Raw genomic sequence first — 26,101 nt, forward strand, 5'->3', positions numbered from 1 at the left:
AAGAAAAAAAAAGGGGTCCAAGGATAGTGCACTTCCCAAACAATACTCCACGTGTTCCAATGAAGATAGGGAAATCCATCTTTATGCAATACAGAATATCACCATTTAAGTCTAATAGACAACGCTTTTTCAGAGTTAAAATCTCATCATCAGGTCAAATGTCCATTGGGTTGATCGCGTTTTAACCCCTAAACTCATTGTCTATTTGACTTAAATGGTGGAGCTCTGTATAGTATAAAGATGGATGTCCTTGTATCTTCATTCATTGGAACGTGTTGAGTATTGTTTGGGAAGTGCACTATCCTTGGACCCCTTTTTTTTCTTCAGTTTTTGGGTGTGTCTTGTGTAAATATCAGCTTTCATTTTCATCTCTTCCAAAAATGTAAAACTATTATGAATAATACGGATAAGAACAAAAATAAGAATTGCCACATTAACTTTTTGGCCTCTTCAGCTTCATTTCCCTTGCTATATGAATTCTGCAATGTTGTCACAACCATCAGTTCATTTACTATTACATGATACCACTGAGGCTACTCATTGGCTGCCCCTTTGTATCCTGGCCAGACGAAATCCTGGACCAGAAGATTGCTGAACAGAACCTGGTTGTCATAACAGAGTGGTGGGGGGCAGGTGAGTATGTTTTTTTCATTAGGTATGACACTTCCTAGGGCTAGTTAAAAAGCGTCATTGGCTGAGCAGGGATTGGAGATGTGGTTACCCATTAAGCACTAGAACATTAGCATCTTGGGGGGTGGGGGGTAATTAGGTGAGATGAGTATTACATCTATTACTTTTATTTTTAACCCACTCTACTCTGCGTCTTTTGTCCTTTTTGTTTTTCCAAAAAGAGGTTGGCCTGCATTCACTGGAAATAGTTAATAAATGTTTTTTGTGGGCCAACCCCTTTAAGGTTCAGCAGAAACTGGCATAAACAATTACTGAAATCTATGGCAGTTCCGAGCTACTGTAGATTTTTAGGCTGGCACCAAGAATGCTGGACAAGGAAGTTATGACGAATCCTGCACCTCAACATTAATTGCATGTCTCCTCCAGCAGCACAATCATTATCAAGACCAGTGTCTTGCAATGTTCCTCACATGGTATGAGAATTAAATAATTATTTAAATAATAATAATAATAATAATAATAATAGAATATATAATAGAAAATACATAAATTTCAATACAATAAACCATTAAATGTATACAATTCAGTATGGATAATAAATTAGAAAAATACAATTTATTGAAGCTATACAACTGAATGCATTTTATGTAACATGTTTTAATCTGTCTTTTTAAAGGCTATTTTTCCATTTAAGTTTTATAAACTATTCTAGAATCTGTGAATATTCTGCACCCTCAGTTCCCATTTAAGATGGATATATAGCAGGGGCGGATTGGGAACTTAAAGTAGCCCTGAAAAAAATAAATAAAAGTGGCCCCATGTTGTTAGACGGGACTAAATTCATAGAAGACGGGGCAACATAGGTAGGCAGGGCCAGAAATGCCATTGTGCAGAACAAAGCACCCTCAGCAGAACCAGATACCACAGTGCAGCCCACAATACTTCCTCCCCAACCACAGTATTTAAATGTACCTACAGTAATGTCCTGAGGATGGTAATACAGTTGAGTTCAGGAAGGCAACTGCGGCCGTTGAGCTTCAGATTGTTATGTACCTGGCCTGTGGCCATCAGGAGAGCTCGTCTAGCCACCTGGACATCGGCCCACCGTGAAGTTTCCCTGTGGGGTCTATGGCCAATCTCTTTCTAATTAAGCTCGAACCACCCCTGTACCTCTCAAGGATCCAGAGATCTCCCAATTCTTTGCTCCAATTGCTCTGCCAGATCTATTTTAAGCTGGCAGCTCGGGGGGTGCATCCTGTCTCAGAGGGGGCATGTCTTTACTGCTGCAGCTCTCTCTCTACCACAGCTCAGGGGGTGTGTTCCTTCCGATGTAAATCTCTACCTATCACAGCTCAGGGGGTGTGTTCTTTCTGCTGCAGCTCTCTCCTATTACATCTCAGGGGGCATATTCTTTGTGTTGAAGTTCTCTCCATGTGACTGCCACAGCTTCTAACAGTAGATAATGCTGGTGACATTTGAAGATGTGAGACCACCTCAGTAGGTGGACGTGCATATTATATACAGATTGAGGGGGCGCAATTACAATGCAGTAAAGAAAATATCTCACAACTGGAGAATTTTTTTTATCAGAAAATAATTTAAAAAAGTTATTGTTTATGGAAATATATTAAAATAACTTTTGATGGTGGCACAACCCCTAATGCCCAAGTGGTCAGTTTTCCCTAGTTTTCTTCACTGATCATCATACAGGCCTTACATGTAATGCCCTCCTAGCTTTTGTATCTGATCCTTGCATTTATACATAGTTTTTGTGCAATTTATTTTAGGATGTGCCAATTTTGAATTCATTTTTTGTAATTGTTTTGTAAGCCTCCTCTATCATTTTCCTGCAGTCAAACATTCCCTTTTACGCTATGCAACCCTTAGTACCTCTCTTGGTTTTATTGACTCACTGGCTCCTATATTTATGAAAACGCTTTGTGCCATCAAACGACAAGTGGAAAACAGCATTAAAAGTCGCCAGCTTGGGTAAATTGAGGTTAGAAATGACTAATATAATGATGTAGTCATTTGATAAATCATTACTAATCATCGCTTGTGTGTGTTCCTGGACTTTGAAATGGAAATGACAGCAGAATAGGCTGTTCGCTGCTAATTGCCATAAAGTTGCCAGATGCTGTAAAATTCGCTCCATGTCCCCTGTAAAAAAAAAAAGAAGCAAATTCAATATGGATCTCGCATTGCCTGATTTAATGATGTAATCTATAGTTTTGAATTGACTGGTCGGAAAAGACGTAATAAAACATTGAAGTTTTATTAATACAGAAAAAGGTTATTACCTTCTATATAAAAACTTTTTATGTCTTGCTTGTAATGGAGATGGGAAGAGCTTAAAATTTATACACCTGCTCAAAGGGCATATGTTTATTAGATGATGGGAAATTCAATTTTAGGTTTTCTTTACGTTTTTTTTTTTAGTTCTAGTTTGCCGGTTTTTGACATGTGAAAGGGCTGTTAAAAAAGAAGAGTCAATTACTCGTAATACTGAAATTGTGCTCTCAATTTAGGGTACATAAATGGTCAATGTTGGTTTTGCTATATTGCTAGAAAACACATAAAACTCACAGCCACAAGATTCATGAGAATAATGGCCACGATGCTGGCAATAGTAATGCTAACCCCAGCACCCTATATTTTAGTTCCAACCCCAATGCCCACTGTATTATTCCCAGCAACACTGCTCCATCTCTAACCTGAGCAAATTTAAAAAAAATTCTATTCGGCTGATTACGCCAAATTTTACAAAAAAATGCGCTTTGTGACTAATTACTTATAAGTAGTGGGTGCAATGAATGGGAGCTGCGATAGCGCCGTCCCACCTCATTATACCCCTAAGATGCCGCGTTCATACATGATTGCGGCATCTGAGTGCAAAAACTGTGTGAAATTAACATTTATAAAAAACTTATCGCATCTATTTGCTCGCAAAGGGGCCGGCCACCGCAATCTTGCTTGATGATCTGGCTCGAATTATCGCGCTGCGTCACCACGCACGGGATTTCGGCTGAGATTTTCAATCAAGATGGTGGCTGGCGGACCATGGAGGAGGTAAGAATAATTTTATTTTATTTTTTTATACTATTTTAGGTTAAATCGATTCGAATTGAATTTATCCTGAAATTCTGATCGAATTCCACTTCGTGGGATTCGATTCGCTCATCTCTATTGATGACCTATCCTCAGGATAGGTCGTCAATATCAGATCAGCTGGGGTCCGACACCCAACATCTCCAATGATCAGCTATATGTAGATCAGCTGTCTCTCTTCCTGCTGACTGCTGCTATGTCTATGGCCAAGCAGTAGCAAGCAGGAAGAGAGACATGAGATGTTACGTGCACACTAGTGTTGAGCGCAAATTTTCGTATTACGATTTTTTTATAGTGAATATCGGCACTTTGAGAATTTGCGAATTTGACAAATATTTTTTATTTTTTGTTTTTGTTTCTTTAACACAGTACTCATCAGGTGATCATCCCTCCCTTCTTCTAGCTTGTGGGCCAATGAGAAGGCTTTGTCACAGCTTAGCAGCATCCCTAGCAACCAATAGAAACGTTGCCTACCTCTTACTATATAAGAACCTCCCCAGCAGCTATAAGTTTATTGCAGTTATGAAAGAGACAGCAGTGTCATTGCTGCGCTCTGTGCTTTGTTGTATTACATTAGACAGTTAACTTATATATATATAATTCCTATAGGGGGAGATAGTCAGTGTAGGTTAGATTGATCTATAGTGTAACAGGTTCTGCTGTCCATACATACATGCTACATAGTGCTGCGTTGTCACAAGTTGCGCGTATTGCAAAAAAATATGCGCATCATTAATTGCTGAAAATTCGTAAGCGCAAAAATATTGGAGCATTCTATCTGCATATAAAGCTATTCTAATGTTCTGCCGTGCCAACCTTTTTCTCCAGTCTCAGGAAACTTATACAAGCTTGAAAAATGTAGCATAAGTGACCCACACCGGTATTTCGTGCGCATTACGCGAGTATTACATTGCCGATTTTCGCAATCAAGAATATAATCTCGAATTCTCGAATTCGTGAATATATGACGAATATTCTACAAAATATTCGCAAAATATCACAAATTCGCTCATCTCTATTGATGACCTGCACACTGTGTACACCTTCCCTTCATACAGCTGATTGGCAGGGGTACCGAGTGTCGGACCCACACCGATCTGCTATTGATGATCTATCCTGAAGATCAATACTAGAATACTAAATACTAAAAGCCCGGAGAACCCCTTTAAGCAGAGGCACAAACCTTGCTGGTTAATCTAAGACCGAGGCACAAATCTGGTCGGTTAGTTTCAGATAAAAGGCACAAAACTTGTTGGTTACACTTAGGCAGAGTGCAGTCATTTAACACAAAGCAGTAACAGAAGAAAGTAAGTCTCTGAACCACTAAAGCACTTCTACAGCCATGGATCCAGTCTAATATTGGTGTCTCATTCCTCTTCAGACCACTATTCAGCAATACCCAACTGTGCACTGATGCAGCTAGAGTATTTAGTTTGACACTGCTTCCCCTTACTGGCTCCAAGCATAGAAGATGTGCACTTACTCAGGAACACTCCCAACCTATTTTCAGCCAATTTTTAAGCGACGGTATCCAGAAAATGTTGCAGCTCAGTGTCTAGGCACTCATATATTGTGAGATTACTCAGGTCTTCCCTAGCAATGGTCCCTTGAAGTGGCCAACACCAACAGAAAAATGGGAGATGGGCCACCATACCCTCTGGCACTCCACTGGCTGTATATATTGTTATCAAGCTCAATAAATGTGAGTTATCCCAAAGGAACAGCCTTACACTAGAAATAATTACATTAGTCCCTGCTGCCTACACAGTTCCAATTGTGTACAGAACATGCTACTGGGAAGACCTGAGGGACATGGTGGTCACTGATACCATCACTAAATCACCAGCTTAGTTACTGGTAATCTAGATAAATAGTTCACCTTTCAGGCGTCTGGGAGATTTACTCTTTTTCTTCCTAATCAACATGCTCTCTTGGACTCAACAGTAGACATGATTTACTATAAGGTGCACATCTGGTCGACTATCTCTATGACCTATGTGCCTCTATGGAATCCGACTATAAACAAGCTCAGCCGTTATATGTTATTCTCTGCCATTCTTACCGCTATTCTACAGTCTGTAGGCTAACAGAGATGAGCGAGCGAACATATAAATAAAAAAAAATTTAAAACACATCTTCTTTGTAATCTGTAACCACTGAGTCATATTTGTCTGCAAGGGAGCTGTATACACAAAACACTAGGATGTATATATTTTTTAATTATTTGCTATATATATATATATATATATATAATTTTTTGCTTTTCCCTTGGACAGTAATGTCTTTCCCACCATTTATTGCCCCAGCAGGAAAGACGGGAAGTTGTTCAAGTTTCAGAAAGCTGTGAAAAACGTCCTTGCTGAGGCTAAAATCATCTCCAACTGAATATTTTGCCACTAAATATTTCCCTCTGGAGCAGGGAGATGAGCACCGCTGTGTTCGCCGCTGACAAGTATATCCGATGGTTTTTGTGAAACAATGTTCATTTTTTTTTTCTTCATACAGCTGTTTGGAAATGAAAATCTGAGTAGGTACAAAATATACAAAGAAACCACACAAAGATCTTTGACCCTTACATATGACTCGTGGTAGTAAATTCTGAGAATAATACACATTTTTTATGACTCTACTTCCAATTACATTTTCTTTAAAAAAAAAAAAAAACACAGAAAATTGCTACATGCAGCAAGAGCCAGCAAAACTTGAGGAGCAAATCTCTGGAAGTATTTGGTTGCTACTCAAGATGAACAATTTTTTTCCCCAAAATGTTCTGTAAAAGTTGACCAGGGGCAGATTAAGTTTATCATAGATTGTTTTGTTTGTTTTTTTGTCAAAAATCTTTTTATTGTTTTCCTTCACAAAGAAAATAAATGCATCTTATGCGATCATATAAGGAAGCGTAAAGTTACAGAAACACTGTTACATAAATGTAGGTTTAAAACAATGCACTTGAATGCTATAAACATTCTCACAACACAGCATATGGAATTGGGCAGTTATAAGGGTAAAAATAGTACGCTTTACTCTTGCTGACACAATTAGACCAGTAACGTCTTGAGTCTTGTGTTTATACCCAACGAAAGTCTAGTATGGTTTGGCGTAGGTGAGACAACAAGGAAAAACATGGAGGAAGAAGTTGTCCTCCATATGGAACAGATAAATCGAATAGAACGAGTATAACACAGGGTATTCTCAGGAGTGTTAAATCATCGAGTGTTAAGATCTAGCTCAAGTAAAGACTAAAGGTGGTAAAAGCATTTTTTCACTTTATGTTTTCTTGTAATCAATCCATGGATTCCATAGTTGTAAAAATTTGGAATGGGATCTGTTTGCCCAACTGCTAAGTTCTTCCATTAGGTATAATTGATTTACCTTTATTTCCCATTGGGATATAGTGGGGGGGGCTGTATTGAGCCAGTGTAGCGGGATAAGGGTCCTAGCTGTTTGAACAAGCCAGGTGGGAAGGTCAAAAGGTTTAGGAGACCAACCCTTAGAAGGTAACCATAATAGTACCGAGGTAGGGGTAAGCTGGAGAGAGGTACCACATATTTGGTTTATTTTTGTTTCAATAGCGGACCAGTAACTGGAAATTAGCGGACAAAACCAAAAAATATGACCTAAGGTGCCTGTATCCCCGTTACATCTCCAACATGTATTTGTGCTTGTAAGGCCCATAGCATGAAGTTTGCTGGGATCGTTATACCATCTGACCATCGTTTTATATAACCCCACCCCCCTCCCCCAGCTTTGCGTTCCTCTCCATATATTTTTTTTCTTCTGGTGAATATTAAAGAAAATTATACCACGTATATACTACAACACTCCACAGTATGCATCATATAGTATAACACCCCATAGCATGCAGTACTGGAGGAGAAAGGACCTGTTATGCTGCTGGTCACATGGTGATGTGTCATTACAGGTCCTTTTTTCTATGAGCATCACATTCTCCTTCCTTGTAAGGGGCTGTCACATTGGACTGTGTCATGTTCATTTAACCTTGTATATAGCTGGTCAATGTGCTTCTTTTATTTGTCAGTGTGTGCTGTATTAGATATTGGGGGTTGTAGTGATGGTCTTTACATCTCCCTATTACCAGAGATAAGGTTTGCTGTTAACCTCTGTAACCCTCAGGAAATGTTAGGTTTGGGAACTCTATACTTTTTCCAGGGGGTCTCAGTGGTCTGGCCGTGCTTCAAAGCATTCCTCTCTGCTGGGACACTGAACTGACAGGGGAGGGGCGATGTGTTTCTGGATATCTCTGAGACTGAGGGTAGTAGTAGTCAGTTGTTAGGGGATGTGAGAACAAGCTACGGCATTCTCTCGTCCTCGATTTGCTCCAGTATGAGAACTCGGAATATCTAGAACTTTATCTGCAGCTTCATGGGTGAACTACAATAAACTGCTGACCGGTGACAACTCCTATTGCTCATCTTTCGTCGGTCACAAGCCGACAGGGTCATTTTAGGCTGCGATTGGGTGCAGAGAAACATTGGGCATGGGGCTACCAAACCAAATGCCCCTATTATAATCCGCCATTGCCAGGGGTATACATATTAAAGAGGCAGTCAAGACAACTTGTGACGGGGGCTCAACTGTGGAATGACAGAGACTGTCAGTAAAGGAGTTGTCTCAATTCAGCAAATGGCATTTTTCACTTACTAATGTGTTGTGATTGTCCATATTGCCTCCTTTACTGACTTGGTTCATTTTTTCATCTCATTATACACGGCTTGTAGCTGGGGGTTATGACAACCCTGCAATCAAGCAGCGGTGGAAGTGCTTGCATACCATTGGAAAAAGCGCTGGCTGGGACTTTGGAAGTGTGCATAGGTACTCATTAGTGATGAGCGGCAGGGGCAATATTCGAATTCGCGATATTTCGCAAATATTTGGGCGAATATTCGCCATATATTTGAGAATTCGCGAATTCATGATCTCCAGGCATTTTTTACTTGATTGCAAAAATGTGCCTAAAATATTCGCACAAAAAAAAAATCGAATATTCGCGATTACGAATATATTTAGTGATATTCAAAATATTTGCGAATTCTCGAAGTGCCGATATTTGCGATTAAAATTCGCAATTCGAATATTCGTGATCAACACTAGTACTCATGCACAGCGGCTCCCATCCTGGCCATCTCATAACTGCACTGCAGTAACCCCTGGGACGAGCGGTGTGTAATGTAAAGGAAAAATGAATCAAGTCAGCAAAGGATACAATATGGACAATCCCAATACATTAGTAAGTGTCTTGTATCAACTTTATCTACATGATAAACGCCATTTGCTGAAGTGAGGCAACCCTTTAAGGTTACTTTCACACTCGTGTTTGGTGCGGATCCGTCATGGATTTGCACAGACGGATCCGTTCAGATAATACAACCGTCTGCATCTGTTCAGAACGGATGCGTTTGTATTATCTTTAATATAGCCAAATATAGACGTTTTCTGTGTCAGTGAAAACGGATCCGTTCCCATTGACTTATATTGTGTGTCATGACGGATCCGTTTGGCTCTGTTTCGTCAGACGGACACCAAAACGCTGCAAGCGGCCTCAAAGCGGAATGGAGGCGGAACGGAGGCAAACTGATGCATTCTGAGCGGATCCTTTTCCATTCAGAATGCATTAGGGCAAAACTGATCCGTTTTGGACCGCCTGTGAGAGCCCTGAACGAATCTCAGAAACGGAAAGCCAAAACGCTAGTGTGAAAGTAGCCGCAGCTGTATTTTTATAAAAGTGGCGCAACAATTTCTGAGCTGTCTTTTTATGCCGCGGCTGGACATCTCCCTGTGCCAGTGAGAAGAGGTGAGTGAATTTCTTGAAGTTTGTTTCAAACCATATTCTAACAAACTGATCGGTGAGTATTTGGTTTGGGTACAAACACATTCGACCCAAATTGAAAGTGCTCAGATTACCCTGAAAAATTGTATATGACACGTCAATGTATCCTAGGGCTGTATCCAACCCATTCAAGCTTTTTAAAGGGTGTCTGTCACCTGAAAAATGGGTATTAAGATGGCTGACATCAGCGATGTGCTAATGTCAGCTGAACATAACTATATTAGCGCCATCTCACTGCCTGATGCCGTTATTCAGAAAAACAAACTTTTATAATATGCTAATTTTCACGCCCTTCTTCTCTTGATTGACAGGGCTAAGGCAGCGCTGCTCTCCTCCTGCCGGCCGTGTCTGCAGCGCCGTTCAGTATTCAGTGAGGGAAGGAGACTCGGCTGCTGCTGACTTCTCTCACTGTGCCTGCGCCGTTCAGAGGTTTACACTGCAGACAGGGCCGGAGGTGGGAGACCAACGCGGCCTGCCCCTGTCAATCTAGTGTAGCAGAGTTGGGAGAATGGAGCAACGCACCCGCCCGCTCGCTCGCTCGCTCGCTCCTAGAAGCTAATTAGCATATTATAAAAGTTGGTTTTTCTCAATAACGGCATCAGGCAGGGAGATGGCAAGGTGACAGCAACTCTTTAACACTTAGGTAGCATTAGTAATGTCATAGTGTAATATATGGCTATGGGCAAACCAATGGTTGACGGTGGTAACAAACAGCCTGCTTAATAACACTTTGCACATTTGGATTTTGTTTTTCTATTTAAATTAAAACATGGTCCACATATCATCCCCTTGTGGTGTCACGTGCCTTCTTCTCTGTTTTTTGACCTGTAAAATGGAGGCAGCCATTATGAGAAATTAATTTAAATTGATTTTGATTTGGTTGGAATCAGAAATTTTGGAAAATTTGTTTAGTTTAGAATCGATTCACCCATCTATACCACTCAGTTACCACCAGAACCAAATTGTACCAAAGTGACTATCAGTTCCTACTTGAATTCCCAAGTCTCAAATGTTGATAGTAACAGCACTCAAATTCAAATAGCAAATAGAATTGGTGAACTTCTAACAAGATGACATTGACAATAACAATATAATTATAACTTAAACACTAGTAAATGTGTTCACCTAGAACAAAGAGGAACCTTACCTTTGTAACACAGGCGGAAGGATCACTTACTAATACCCAAATTGGTCTTCCAATAACACACTAGGAATATTAATGTCCTTCCTTGCCCACACATGCACTTGCTCAACACAACTTGGGTCAACAGGTAACCAACCACCTCAGGGCCAGATGCAACTGTTACCTCTGCACCTCCTGTAACTACACCCCTGCAAGGCTCCCTCTTGACATTGATCTCAACATTAGCAGCCGTACAGCCACATGTGCAATACCTGAGACCTGGGGGTATCTAAAATTGTTACAGTAGGTGTAATATTATTCTTATGTTATGTGTTGTTATGCCCTGTACACCAGCAATGGTGTTATTTAGTTGGCAGGAACATGATTACCCACCCTCTTCCTCCCCTCTTTGTAGGAGTGGATGGGTCCTGCTTCCTGCCAGGAAGGGGATTTCTAGCTAGGACAGTGAGGAGGAAGGAAGCACCTCCTATTGCTCTTACTCCTGGGGTCTTTGGGACCAACAAGAGATCCTATTCTCCAGTGAGACTGCGAGAAGATCAAGAAAACTGAAAAAAAATGCAGCTTTCACAACAGCTGCAGTGTTGTATAGACAGCTCAGTGAGCAGTAACCACAACTTACTTTACAGAACCTGCTGCAGGTGAGGGAATGCGGTTCAGGCACCCATCACCTAGACCAGCTTACACAGTGGCTAACCTGAATTACACAGTAAACACGTAAATCCACAAGTGACGGCATATAAGTTATTTTGCAAGTGATAATCTATTACTTACTTCTGGCTTGAACCTTGAGACCACCTGGCCACTGTGCTGATCACCAGAGAATAACGGCCTGAAGAAGTACACCATGATAGCTTCTGGGAAGTTATTTTGTGCTCCTGGGCAGTATTTTATGATGCACTACAGTATTTGGCTCTGCTCAGGTAGTATAATGTGCTGCAATATGGTTTTGCTGGCCCTGCCTACTCGTGTTGGTTGCACCTTCTGTCAATATGGACCCAACTTCAAAATGGGAACACTTTTAGTTTTTTCCTGAATAGGAGGATTGACAAACATTAGACTGCCATGTTACAAGGTTGGCACAGTGACACGACTACTCTCATTCCCCTTGGTTGGTAAAATGCTATTTCTACTAAAGTTTGGTGACAATCAAATTTGCTGTTACTTTTCCTAACTTAAAATAGGTGTAGAAGCCTGCCTAACCAGAGACCAGGGATCCCACACCCTTGTTCCACCAGATAAGGTGATAGCCACATCTTGGCAGAGGCAAGACGTATCCTACAAACGACAAGCTTTCCTAAATGTTCCAATGATAGTCCTTACAAGAATAGTTGCATTTTTTTCTTCCAGCTTGCAAAATACAAACTGCCAATGAAAGTCCTAAATAAGACAGATTTAAAAAGGCTGTGTAGAGTTTTATACCCCCTACTGGTACAGATATAGCCAAGGTAAACTTGATGGTTAATGTGTTAATTAAACCACTGCAAGAAAATTTTAATTGACCCTTTCAATGGATTTCAATGGATTTTGTCATGAGATAACACATGTGTTATGAAAGTCAATTTTAGCTCGGCTACATGTACATTTCCTTTTCCATTGTGCCTAAAAACCCGTACATCCTTGACTTTCTGTACAACTGTAATAACATGCATCCTGAAACAAAGGTTTTCCATGACATTTTAAGGATGGTGCTAAAGTATACAGTTGCATTGCTATAAATTGCAACTTGCTGAACCCCAATTTTCCATATGTTGTGAAAGTAAAAGCCACACATAGACATTAAAGAGGCTTTCCGAGCGCATGCCCAGTGAGACTTTTGAGGTTGTTGCCCTGAGGAGGTTGATGATCGCGCAGGTGCAGGTGGAACTGCGCCTGCGCAAGATTTTTGGCCGCCGACAGGAAGAAGGAAGGACGATGACGTGGGGAGGTGGGGAGGTGGGGAGGTGGGGGGGGAACCGCTTGCCGGGGCTGTGGGAGGTTATTTCAGGATCAGGAGGCGTTCTTGGGATTCATATTAAAGGGGGCTGGGCATTGCAGGGGGGCGTCACTGGGCACCAGAGAGAAAAAAAATGCCCCTCTGGGCACCTTGGAGCTTCATTAGCATATCATAAAAAGGGCTTTTTTTTATCAAAAGGACAAAACGAAATAAAGTAAGAAGAAGACTGCAGAAAATAAGTTACTTTAGTGAACATGGCAATGGTGACAGCTTAAAATGCTAAAAACAGGTGACAGATTCCCTTTAATAACCTATCAGGAGAATAGATAATCATTATCTGTAGCCCCGAGAACCCCTTTGAGTCCACAAAGCCAGGTTTTCATACCTGATCATTCAATTCCATTGAGGTAGCCTACAAGTGCACCATCTTAAAATGCTTTGAACACAGACTATGATGAGATATACCACCATATAGTGACAATATGCCATCCCATCACAAAGGAACTCTTGCTTACCTAGTCTAAGTAAAAAAAAAAAATTAAAGTTGGAAAATACAAATATGAGCCTGCTACAGATTCAGATGGTGTATTGAAGAAAAATTAATTCTAAAGCGATACAATTTCTGAACATTAGCACAGATTTCAATAAATCACACATATGACTTATAATAACCTGTGTGATGCAATTATAATAAATAATTTCCATAGACGTGCAGCACTGAAACCGGAAGGTTGGATTAAAGGCTTTAAATTGCACCCGTCATACACTATTGTGCACTGAACATGTTTAGTAATGAAAAATGCAGAGCAATGTGCTACATGGGCAACAATTAAAACAATATATTAGCAACACAGTATTATGAAATCGGTATAATATGCAAAAGCTCACAGCATGAGAAGAACGTATTACTGGAGATTATGTTCCCGAGACATCAATTAGCATAAGTGCATTGACTTTCCAGGTATTTGCAGAGAAGCAAATACAACAGTATGCTGTCAGCACAGAGACAATTAGTGTGTACAACATACATCTGAAAAATGCTGGCTGTATAATAAAGTGAGCTGCTCAAAGAAAATATTACAGGGAGCTCTGCTAGGAGATAATGTGGAATGTTCAACTCATCCATTTTTGCTATGCCCGGTAATGCATTGCTCAGATTCCACAACACAATACTGTTACCTCGTCGTAAACATAAAAAATAGACCATCAAATTTTCTGCACTTGGACAAATGCTGGTTTCTCTGTTGGCTGAGTAATATACACTGTGCCTCCGATTTATATCTTTATATCTTAATAGAGATGTCGCGAACATAAAATTTTCCGTTCGCGGACGGCGAACGCAAATTTTTGCAAATGTTCGCGAACGGGTGAACCTGGCAAACCGCCATTGACTTCAATAGGCAGGCGAATTTTAAAACCCACAGGGACTCTTTCTAGCCACAGTAGTGATGGAAAAGTTGTTTCAAGGGGACTAACACCTGGACTGTGGCATGTCGGAGGGGGATTCATGGCAAAACTCCCATGGAAAATTACATAGTTGACGCAGAGTTGGGTTTTAATCCATAAAGGGCATAAATCACCTAACAATCCTATTTTTTTTTTAACAACGTGGTTTAAAACATCCAGTGTGTGTATATGATCACGTATGATGTTGTATCGATCAGGTAGTGTAAGGGTTACGCCCGCTTCACAGACATTGACAGACCAAACTCCCCTTTTAATGCACCACAAACAACCGCAAACCGTCCATTTGCCCAACCGCAAACTCCCCATTTGCACAAGGTTGGATACCAAGCTAGCCATGTCTCGTTGATGTCATTGAAGGTTTCTTCCTCCACCCAGCCACGTACAACACCAAGGGTTCCCGAAAGGTGAATTGAATTGATTTTTCGAACGGGGAGATGGTTAAAAAAACGCTGGCTCCCTCCCCTTTGTTTGAATCCACGGTCACTGCGTCTGCGCCGTGCAATTTACTCTCACACCCGATAGGAGTGTTGTTTTCTGTAGTTCTCTTCTCATCAGTTTAATCCCTGTTACGTCCCAAATCTGGGGTCCATTTATTGAATTGATTTTTCGAACGGGGAGATGGTTAAAAAAACGCTGGCTCCCTCCCCTTTGTTTGAATCCACGGTCACTGCGTCTGCACCGTGCAATTTACTCTCACCCCCGATATGAGTGGTATTTTCTGTAGTACTATTCTCATCAGTTTAATCCCTGTTACGTCCCATATCAGGACGTGTATTGAATGGATTTTAGACAACCGCAAACAGTTGTCAAAGTTGACAAACTCCTTGTAGAAATGTGATTTATCTGTGTGCGTCCTTCTTGTTACTTCCAATTTAGGACACTCACTGGCTTGCAACTGCGATTATATTTATTACAGAGAAAAAATAAATTGACTTTAGTTTTATCTGCAAGGTATTGTGACACCCTGTAACGGTAAGAGTGGTGGCCTGGCCAGTGGCCACAGTACAGTCTGTGGGCCAGACACTCACTGGCTTGCAACTGTGATTATATCACAGAGAAAAAATAAATTGACTTTTTTTATCTGCAAGGTATTGTGACACCCTGTAACGGTATGAGTGGTGGCCTGGCCAGTGGCCACAGTACAGTCTGTGAGCCAGCAGCCTCTCACTGTCTGGCAACTGCGATTATATCACAGAGAAAAAATAAATTGTTTTTTTTTTATCTGAAAGGTATTATGACACCCTGTAATGGTATGAGTGGTGTCCTGGCCAGTGGCCACAGTACAGTCTGTGGGCCAGACACTCACTGGCTTGCAACTGCGATTATATCACAGAGAAAAAATAAATTGACTTTTTTTTATCTGCAAGGTATTGTGACACCCTGTATGAATGGTGTGCACACAGTACAGTCTGTGAGCCTGCAGGCTCTCACTGTCTGGCAACTGCGATTATATAAAAAAAATTATAATAAATTTACTTTTTTTTATCTGCAAGGTACTGTCTGTGACATCCTGTATGAATGGTGTGCACACAGTACAGACTGTGAGCCTGCAGCCTCTCACACACGGGCAACAGCAATATATATAAATATATAAAATAAAAAAATATATATATTGCTGTTGCCTGCCCGTGTGTGAGAGGATGCAGGCTCACAGACTGTACTGTGTGCACACCATTCATACAGGGCGTCACAGACAGTACCTTGCAGATAAAAAAAAGTCAATTTATTATATTTTTTTTATATAATCGCAGTTGCCAGACAGTGAGAGGCTGCAGCTATGTTCGCCATGAACTGTTCGCCGGCGAATAGTTCGGGACATCACTATATCTTAACACTTTTATGAACTCTAGATGAATTAGGCTACTTTCACATTTGCAGCATAGCTCTCCAGCAGGCTGTTCCAGCATAGAATGCCTGGAATCGTCTGTACAAAAATTGTTGTGTGCACCGGTTTTTCTCTGGCCAGATTCCAGCATATTTGCCGGGTAGCGGGCGGATCTCCGCTGGACCTCATTATAGTCAATGATGCCTGGCATTCCAGTAAAATCCAGCAATGCCAGATCTGGAGAACTCTGACAGGCTGTTATCTTATGGAACAGACTTCTGAAGAGCTGTGTCAGAAATATGAAAGTAGCCTATTTAGCCTAGTTATGTATTTAGGTGAATACATTTTACTACTATTGAATCCATGTATTTTTGGTGTTCCAGGAATTAGGGGTGGACTGGGAACTGAAAGTGAAAAAAATAAATCAAAGTGGCCTCATAATATTGTAGGCAGGTCCAAATTGACAGAAGGCAGAGCAACACAAGTAGGCAGGGCCAACATAAGTAGACAGGGCCTACAAAGCCATAGTGCTGCGCAACATACAACCCTAGCAGAACCAAATTCCATAGTGCAGCACAAAATACTACCTCAACAGAGCCAAATAACACAGTGCCACTGGGTCAGATGCATAAGTACCTATTGCTCCTAAATTAATTAATGCTGAGAGCATCAGATCATTATGTACCCAGTCAGCAGCCATGAGGAGTAGTGTGTATGGCCAGGCCGTCCCTGGCAGGAACAGTCTGCTTTGACATTTAACATAGCTTTGACATTTAACGTGGTTGTCCTTGAAAAATCATGGATACTTCCTTCTGGAACTAGGTATCAAGCCTGTCCATAGGTTACTGCTCTGCACCACTAAAGGTACTAGAGTTGAGTTGCAACACTAGGCATCACCTGTGCACAAATGTGGCACTTTTTTGGGTAAAATAAAAAAAATCAGCTTTTTCTTGATCCTTGACATTGACAACCCTTTTAAAGATGAAAAGCAAATTTATAAAGGAGGAGCAGGACCGTCTTTAATATTGATTGGACCCTGGGCAAAAATTTACTTGGGCCCCCTGGATCCTGCCTTCCCACACCTTAGCAGGCAATCACGCCCTTCACCACAACACACACACAAAAAATCCACACATCTGGTAGAGTACAGTGAATGACTGTAAATACTTTCAGTTCTGAAGACTCCAGCGGCTCAGGATCAGTGCTCTGGGCAGCTGGGCTCAGGCTGGAAGTGGGCACCGCTCTGCAGGAAGGAGACCAGGGCTCGGCTCACCCTAGTGTTACAGTGCACCCCAGCATCCCACAGTATGCAGTATAGCACCCTATAGTATACAGCAACCCACAGTATGCAGTATAGCACCCCACACTATACAGTACCCCACAGTATATAGTAGAGCAGTATAGCAGCCCACAGTATAGAGCACCCCACAGTATACAACACCTCACAGTATACAGTAGAGCAGTATAGCACTTCACCGTATACAGCACCCCAAACTATACACGATACAGCACCCCACACTATACAGCCCCCCACACTATACAGTACAGCAGTATAGCACTCCACAATATACAGCACCCACAGTATACAGTATACAGCCCCCCACAGTATACAGCCCCCCACAGTATACAGTACAGCAGTATAGCACTTCACATTATACAGCACCCACAGTATACAGTATACAGCCCCCCACACTATACAGTACAGCAGTATAGCACTCCACTATATACAGCACCCACAGTATACAGTATACAGCCCCCCACACTATACAGCCCTCCACACTATACAGCCCCCAACAGTATACAGTACAGCAGTATAGCACTCCACAATATACAGCACCCACAGTATACAGTATACAGCCCCCCACAGTATACAGTACAGCAGTATAGCACTCCACAATATACAGCACCCACAGTATACAGTATACAGCCCCCCCACAGTATACAACCCACCACAGTATACAGCCCCCCACAATGTACAGCCCCCCACAGTATACAGCCCCCCACACTATACAGCACCCCACTATACAGTAGTTTACAGTATATTAGCATAACAGCCACTGTCACCTTTTTCTGATGTAATCTTCACAAAAAAAGCTCCACAGTTAAGGCAAACTTCTCCTGCAACACTCCTGGTAGAAAGGACCTTGATGACCTCATAGCCATGTGACCAGTAATATTGCTAGGTTACTGGTCACATGGTGATGATGTCATCTAAGGTCCTAGAGAATCACAGCTCTCACAGTACGCTGCCTGGAGTGCCGGCAGGCATGGCATGGCAGCACCCCCTGTGTAGCTGACAGCTTGACACCTGGGGCAGTGGCTAGCAGGGCTCAAGAGGCAGCTGCTTTGGGCCCCCCAGGAGCAACTGGGCCCGGGGCAGCTGCCCCTTTTGCCCCTTGTTAAAGACGGCCCTGAGGAGGAGGTCAAGAGATGAGTCCATGTTTGTCCATGAAATTAGACAATCAAAATCTCAGAGGAAAGTGGATGAAATGGTCAGTAATGGTCAGGATTTTCTCAGTCCAGACAATGATGACATGTTTCTAAAGTATGCCATCAAAGTCCAATCAGTAAGTATATGACCTCAGGGATCACACCAATTGATAGTACACAGTGGCAGCAGTGAGATGGGAATGACTGTATTTTTGAAGGCCCTATAGTTGTTCATTGACTGAATGTGTCTCAATCATGCTTTCTTCAGGGTCACAGTGAATAGATCCTGACTGATCAGACCTTAGTGTTATGTTAAGTCCTAAAAATATATATCATCAATAGAGATGAGTAAATCTCTTGAAATTTGTTTCAGGCTAGATTCTAATTAATTGGTCATCAGATTTGATTCAGCTATGAATAAATTGGACCCAAATCAAAATTGCTCAGCTTCCCCGGAAAAATCACATATGATACTCTGAGGTCTCCTCGGACTGTATCCAACCAGTTTCAGACTCTTTAACATCAAGAAAGCATTAGTAATGTGAAAGTGACAATGACATACAGTATATGAATATGGGTAAATAGATTGTAGCCAGGTTCAGACTGGTCCATTACAGTACCAGATGATACTCTGTTGGGCCCAGGCTTTGATACAATAATGGCTTCCAAAGGTTTGCCCGTGTACCAACTTCTGTCTGTTTCCCAGATTTGACCCTTTGCTGCCTTTCCCTGACTATGGTTTTGCCTGATCCTTTGCTGTTCCACATTGGTGTCTGTTGACCACAGTGGGTCAGTTGCCAAACAAACAGAAACTGATCCAGGAGACAGCAGCCTGGTGGTTCCCTGGCAGCAAAGTCCAGATTCCTGTATAGGGTTTAAAGGGGCAAGACAAGGAGACTTCCAGAATAATGCCCTTAGGATTAGCCCCAAGTCAAATCTGTTTGGTTGACACAATGGTTCTATAATCATTGTGTCACAGAGTCTATTAAATGGTGGCCACAATTTTGAAAGATTTGTCCAAATTGAATTACAAAAGAAATTCAAGATGAATCCAATCAGTTTAGAATCGATTCACTCATCTCTAATCATCAGTGTCCACACAAAGACAAAAAAAAATCTTCAAAGAAAAACACATGTAAAGAAAACGAAGGGTTAATATACCAAAAGATTACTTGCTGATTTCCAAAGTATTTTTAATTATACTGATAAAGAAAACTTTTTGATGCGATGATTTCAGCTGGCAATAATTAGACGATTAAGCTCAAATGAATGGTTGGAAATAAATATGTTTTGATCGTTAAGTGACAGTCGAGAAGACATCTGCAACACTATTAATCTCGTCATGCATTATTTAAAAAGAAAGATGGCATGGATTTTAAATTGTTCAAAGCAGATTAGTTCTCAGGTCTGAAATTTTGTTTAAAAACAAAACTTTTTTTTTCAGTTAAAATTCTTAATAAAGAAAAAAAAATGGCTTATGACTCAAAGATTGATAGGAATTCCGTGAGCTATGGTATTTGATGTCTTGGATGAAACATGATATGCAGAGACCAGACCTGGAATCCCATTTTAAAGAGGATCCTTGGTGGCAAAGCCTTTAATTCACTACTTTACTCTGTCAAGATTTCTAATACCTCCAGCTGGAGTTCTTGATATGCCTCAAGGTAGATTTTACTTGTTCTCATATAATCAAACACGTAGGGCATCATAATGAGTGCATGAAAGATTGACCTCCATAAGGTGCCCCCTGTGAAACATTCCTCCGAAGTCTGATTACTCCAAAAGCCCAGGCATCACAGTCACAGTTAATGATATCAGTTACCACAGCAAGGTGCCTTAGGCATTGCTTCCCAAGGTCACCCAGCGCTGCGGTACACTTTGCTTTCTCCGCTCCGTGTTTATTGTTGCCTTTAAGCAGAAACCCAATTACAAGTGCCTGGTATGTCAGTGGATTCTGTGATGTTACAATACCAAAGTTAATAAATACAAGTCCTCACTTCTGAGAAATCTAGAACCTTGCATCACATATGGGATTTTTCTTTTTCTGTTTATCAGCTGGTTTTGTTATAATATGCATTTTCATATATTTAAGAACATGTAATGCAGGTGGCTGTGTGACGTTGCTGAAAAAATAGTATTAGATTTTGGTTTCACATAGGTTTATTAATCATTGTCAAAACTAGTAGCTTGTTAGTTCAGCAATAAAAAAGAAATTACTTTTTTTATGCATTTCTGTATATTTATAAAAAATATTGCTTTTCTCTATTTTTGATTTATGTACAAAAAAAACATTTTGGTTGATTTTATTAGTTTGCAAACATTTTACAATATGCTTGTAAAAAAGGCAGTAATTTTCATGGACACTTATCATGGTCGGAATTATTACATCAGTTTTGCAGGAGACTATGTTGCCATAATTTCTGCCAAATATATCTAATGTTGTGCAATTTTTGACACCATTAGTTTATCTTATAGTCTGTTTCTTGCATCTTGATATTTAACACCAGTTTTTATGAGATTGAGACAATTTGTGCTAAAAGAAAATAGATTTTTTTTAATTGCAAATGAAAAATCTGTCTTAAATAAGCTCAACAGGATAATCACACCTATTTTGTCACCCACTTTTTTTTAAAGTTACAAGTAGTGTAAAAATTAAAAAAGTTGCAAATTGTTTAGAGCAAATATGCCCAAAATGCCACAAAATGCCTTTTTGCTAAATTTTCAGAACAGAATTCTGGAATGAAGGGCTTGATAAGCTCCTGCACCATATGTAAAGCATTAAATGGGTTATTCATCCCTGGTGACATGCCATTTGGGGTACACATCATTGCTGAAGCCAGTCATTGGCTGAAGTGGCCATGTGACCCACACCAACCTAGATGCTGACACAGGGAGAACATAGATTTGAATAAAGGAGCTGGAACCCAGAAGCGAGGATCAGGTAAGTATGATTCCCTCAGTAGGTCCAAGCAAGTTGGGGGGGGGGTCTGCCTGAAAGGCCCCAGGGGATAAATAACCCTTTTAACCCCTTTGTTGCCACCCATATGCCTTTTACAATGGTCACTAAGGGACCGTAGGCTGGGCCGCCTCCTTTTTACAGCGGCTCAGTCTAAGCGCTACATGGGTCTCCTATGCTGTGGAGAGCAGAGTGGAGAGCAGAAACTTGGCTCTCACATAAGAGCTGTGCTCCTGCTGCAATGGCCCAGACCGGCAGTAGCACTGATCGGGCCGTTTAACCTCTTACATGCCGTGGGCAATGGCACCCGCTGCATGTAAGCCGTTACAGAGGGAACAAACTCCCTCTTTCAACATTCATCACCCCACAAATGATATTGTGGGGTGTAAAAGTCAGTGCAGGGAGGCTGGGTAAGCCCCAAGCCTGCCTCCTGCATTTCTCAGCAGGCTGCACCTTTCTCTTTTCCACCGCAGCCTGCTGGTGAATGTCAGTATAGCATTGCACTATAGAAATAGATTTAATGTATTTTAGAAGAAATTAAAATATTTCCTATTATCATACCCTTGTGGGACTAATAAATGATTAAAAAAAGTTTAAAAAAAATTTAAACAAAAAAATCCAATAAAAAAATAACATTTTTCCATTGAAAAAATGCTTTGCAAGATAAAATCTCCTCCACATATTGCCGCGTCCGTAACGACCCATACTACACAAACATCATGTAATTTAATAAAACAACTAAAAAAAATGCCAGAATTTCTGATTTTTGCTTAGTTTCCACCAACAAAATGGAATAGAAAGCTAAAAATGTTATTTACCTCAAAATAATACCAATGAAAACTAGAAGTTGTCCAGCAAAAATCACATCCTGACACAGCTCCGTAGAAGAAAAAAATAAAAATTAATGGGCTTGGGATGTGGCGATGCAAAAACAATTTTTTTTTAAAAGGGTTTTTATTGAGCAATAGTAGTAAAACATAATAAACCTACATGTATATATGTAAACTTATATGTATTTATATGACTGTAATTGTACTGACCCAGAGAATAAAGTTATTTATGCCAGAAAAATAAAAAAGTTATAGCTTTTGGAAGGCAACAATGAGAAAAATGAAAAAATAAAAATAAAAAATTTGCTTGGTCCGTAAGGTCCAAAACATGTTGAACACTAAGGGGTATTGTGTTAATTAATGTATTTATTATATAAATTTGTACATTTTATATATTTACTAAAACTGCATATTTTTTATCTGTTTAGTGCATTCATTCAATGGTTTGCTTTTTTCATTTGACTTTTTTTTTTTCCCCCTCTTACTAGTTGCTATCACTGTTTAGGAGCTGTCCAGACATTCAGCAGTGTGTGCAGTAGCTGACACATGACATAATGATATCATCTGTAATAAGACTTATTGCATTCTACAAGGACCTGTCATTTTGAACCTGAGTAAAATAAATGGTATTTACACTTATTCTGAAAGCCCGGGGGAGTTATTAGACACAGTCCATGGCCTAGATTTTCTAGGTTCTGTTAAATTAGGGAAAATAAAGCTAAATGTGAAATGTCTATTTTTTTTATTTTTTTTTAGGTAGCATTATTATTATTTTTTTCTTTAAGCCACGATTTGCATTTACACCTACGTCAGCTTAGGGTATTTGCTTAGGATGAAAGCATTATTGCTTCAAGATGACAGCTCATTAACTTCAAGTAAGGTATTGCGATTTTATGGAAAGGGAACTATCGCTGAAATGACTTATGCTTGTTTAGAAACATAATTATTGGGATAAATAACGGCATGGGAATGATAGCGGACGATTCAATGTAAATATTAATTGAGACGTGCAACGATGCAACAGTCATTGTAGCTCTATAGAATAATGTCGGATGAGGGAACTGTATTGACAGCTTTGAATAATCTATATAATATGCTGAGAGCTTTTGCTGCATGAATTTACAGAGATGACTACGCTATGCCGACACTCTAAGTCTATGGCATTTACCACTGAGTTTACATAAACTAATTTGGGACTCACTAGAAATGTCAATTTTCCAACTTGAGCTGTCTGAATTTTCTCTGCATGTCAACAATGGATTATCATATGAGCAAAAGTGGTAATTTAGTATATATATGTAGATATGTCCACTCTTAACATTCCACAATATACACTGATGAGCAAAAGGGTAACAATTAGGGATGAGCAAACCTGAACTGCAAAGTTCAGGTTCGTACCGAACTTTGCGAGTTTGGGTACCCGGACCCAAACCCGAACTTTTTCACTGAAGTACGGGTTCGTTGTTTGGGTGATTTTATTATTTTCCATTATAACGTGGTTATATCGGAAAATAAAAGCATTCTTAAGACAGAATGCAAAACAATATGGCCATTTACAGGTCACCACGCTTACTACGTGGGAGAGCACGGTGACGTCATCACACACATCTCAGGTCCTTTGGTAGGTCCTGCTGAATGAAGATAGAAAAGACTGCTGCAGATCGATCAAGTGGATGAGGTGATTTTTTTATCCCCTAAATGGCCATATTGTTTTGCATTCTGTCTTAAGAATGCTATTATTTTCCGATATAACCATGTCATAATGGAAAATAATAAAGTGAACTTCTGGTCCCCATTGACTTCAATGGGGTTCGGGTTCAGAGTCAAGTTTGGGTCCCGAACCCGAACTTTGACTTGTAGTTCGGCAGAACCCGGCGAACCTCAAACTTCCACGGGTTTGCTCCTCCCTAGTGAGAACATTTTGAACTTTTGACTTTCAGGCTCCATCTCTCACCATCCACTACACCTTGAGACGACCATCATTTCATAGACAACCATCTTGGCTATCTCATACATAAACTGGACTTTTGGCTATTTCACATATGATTAGTTCTGCAGATTCTTGTCATGTAACTGCATTGTTACTGTTTTGCTCCTGGTGGTGGAACAATCTTTTTCTTCTTGTATACTACAAATTACAACCTGTTCTCACATTCCCTAATAGCAGTTTGATTCCCAAGTGAAAGGTCACTGGTTTGAATCGAGGAGCAGCCATGAAGAAGATTTCTCGAGAAAAGAGAAACATCATAATCCAGCTCATTAATAGCGGTATTTCTACCGAGAAAATTTCCAAACTGTATAATGTGAGCGGCATGAAAGTTGGAAATATACAAAATGAAGTCCTTCCATCCATTCCAAAGCAAAGAGGTGGGCGTCCAGGCAACAAGTCGGCTCATCAGAAGATCTATTAGTTCTGGCGCGACAAACATGACAGTGGAGATGTCTCATATGCTTTGTGATAGTGAGATCACAGACGTCCATGTTAGCACCGAGCGACGCGCATTACATAAATCTTTAATGGTTGCTCAAAAAAAGGTGAAAAAGACTCAACTTCAACATCGTCATAAGAAGCGTCGGCTCGAGTTTGAAAAAAATACAAACAGTGGACAGTAGAAGATTGGAAACAGGTCATTTGGAGATGAAAGTCAATAGACTGGGCTCTGATGGGTGCAAATGGGTCTGAATGAAATAAAGGAAAGGGGGCTAACGGGTCGAGAAATTGAAGGAACTGTCAAGTGCCAACTGATTTTCATACAATCCCCTGAATTAGAAGAAGGAGATAAGGAGATGGATAAAGAGAAGGCTGAAGCAAAAAGGATACTTAGAAAGGACACAACCCCTGAGCCTCTTAGAAAGAGATTGTTATGTACGATATGATGTTTTATTTATTTATTTTATATATTTTTTTCAATTAATCAAGTGGTAATCTCCTTAAATTATTTAGGACATATCTATCTGCTTTTAGGCACTGTTTTTACTCTTTAGTTAGATATTCCATGGAAGTAATATTTGAGTTAATTATCATACAGTACAGACCAAAAGTTTGGACACACCTTCTCATTCAAAGAGTTTTCTTAATTTTCATGACTATGAAAATTGTAGATTCACACTGAAGGCATCAAAACTATGAATTAACACATGTGGAATTATATACATAACAAACAAGTGTGAAACAACTGAAAATATGTCATATGCTAGGTTCTTCAAAGTAGCCACCTTTTGCTTTGATTACTGCTTTGCACACTCTTGGCATTCTCTTGATGAGCTTTAAGAGGTAGTCCCCTGAAATGGTTTTCACTTCACAGGTGTGCCCTGTCAGGTTTAATAAGTGGGATTCCTTGCCTTATAAATGGGGTTGGGACCATCAGTGGCGTTGAGGAGAAGTCAGGTGGATACACAGCTGATAGTCCTACTGAATAGACTAATAGAATTTGTATTATGGCAAGAAAAAAGCAGCTAAGTAAAGAAAAATGAGTGGCCATCATTACTTTAAGAAATGAAGGTCAGTCAGTCAGCCGAAAAATTGGGAAAACTTTGAAAGTAAGGGCTATTTGACCATGAAGGAGAGTGATGGGGTGCTGCGCCAGATGACCTGGCCTCCACAGTCACCGGACCTGAACCCAATCGAGATGGTTTGGGGTGAGCTGGACCGCAGAGTGAAGGCAAAAGGGCCAACAATTGCTAAGCATCTCTGGGAACTCCTTCAAGACTGTTGGAAGACCATTTCAGGGGACTACCTCTTGAAGCTTATCAAGAGAATGCCAAGAGTGTGCAAAGCAGTAATCAAAGCAAAAGGTGGCTACTTTGAAGAACCTAGAATATGACATATTTTCAGTTGTTTCACACTTGTTTATGTATATAATTCCACATGTGTTAATTCATAGTTTTGATGCCTTCATAGTCATGAAAATAAAGAAAACTCTTTGAATG

This window comes from Bufo bufo, chromosome 10 (genome assembly GCF_905171765.1).
Source record: "Bufo bufo chromosome 10, aBufBuf1.1, whole genome shotgun sequence".
NCBI classification, from domain to species: Eukaryota; Metazoa; Chordata; class Amphibia; order Anura; family Bufonidae; genus Bufo; species Bufo bufo.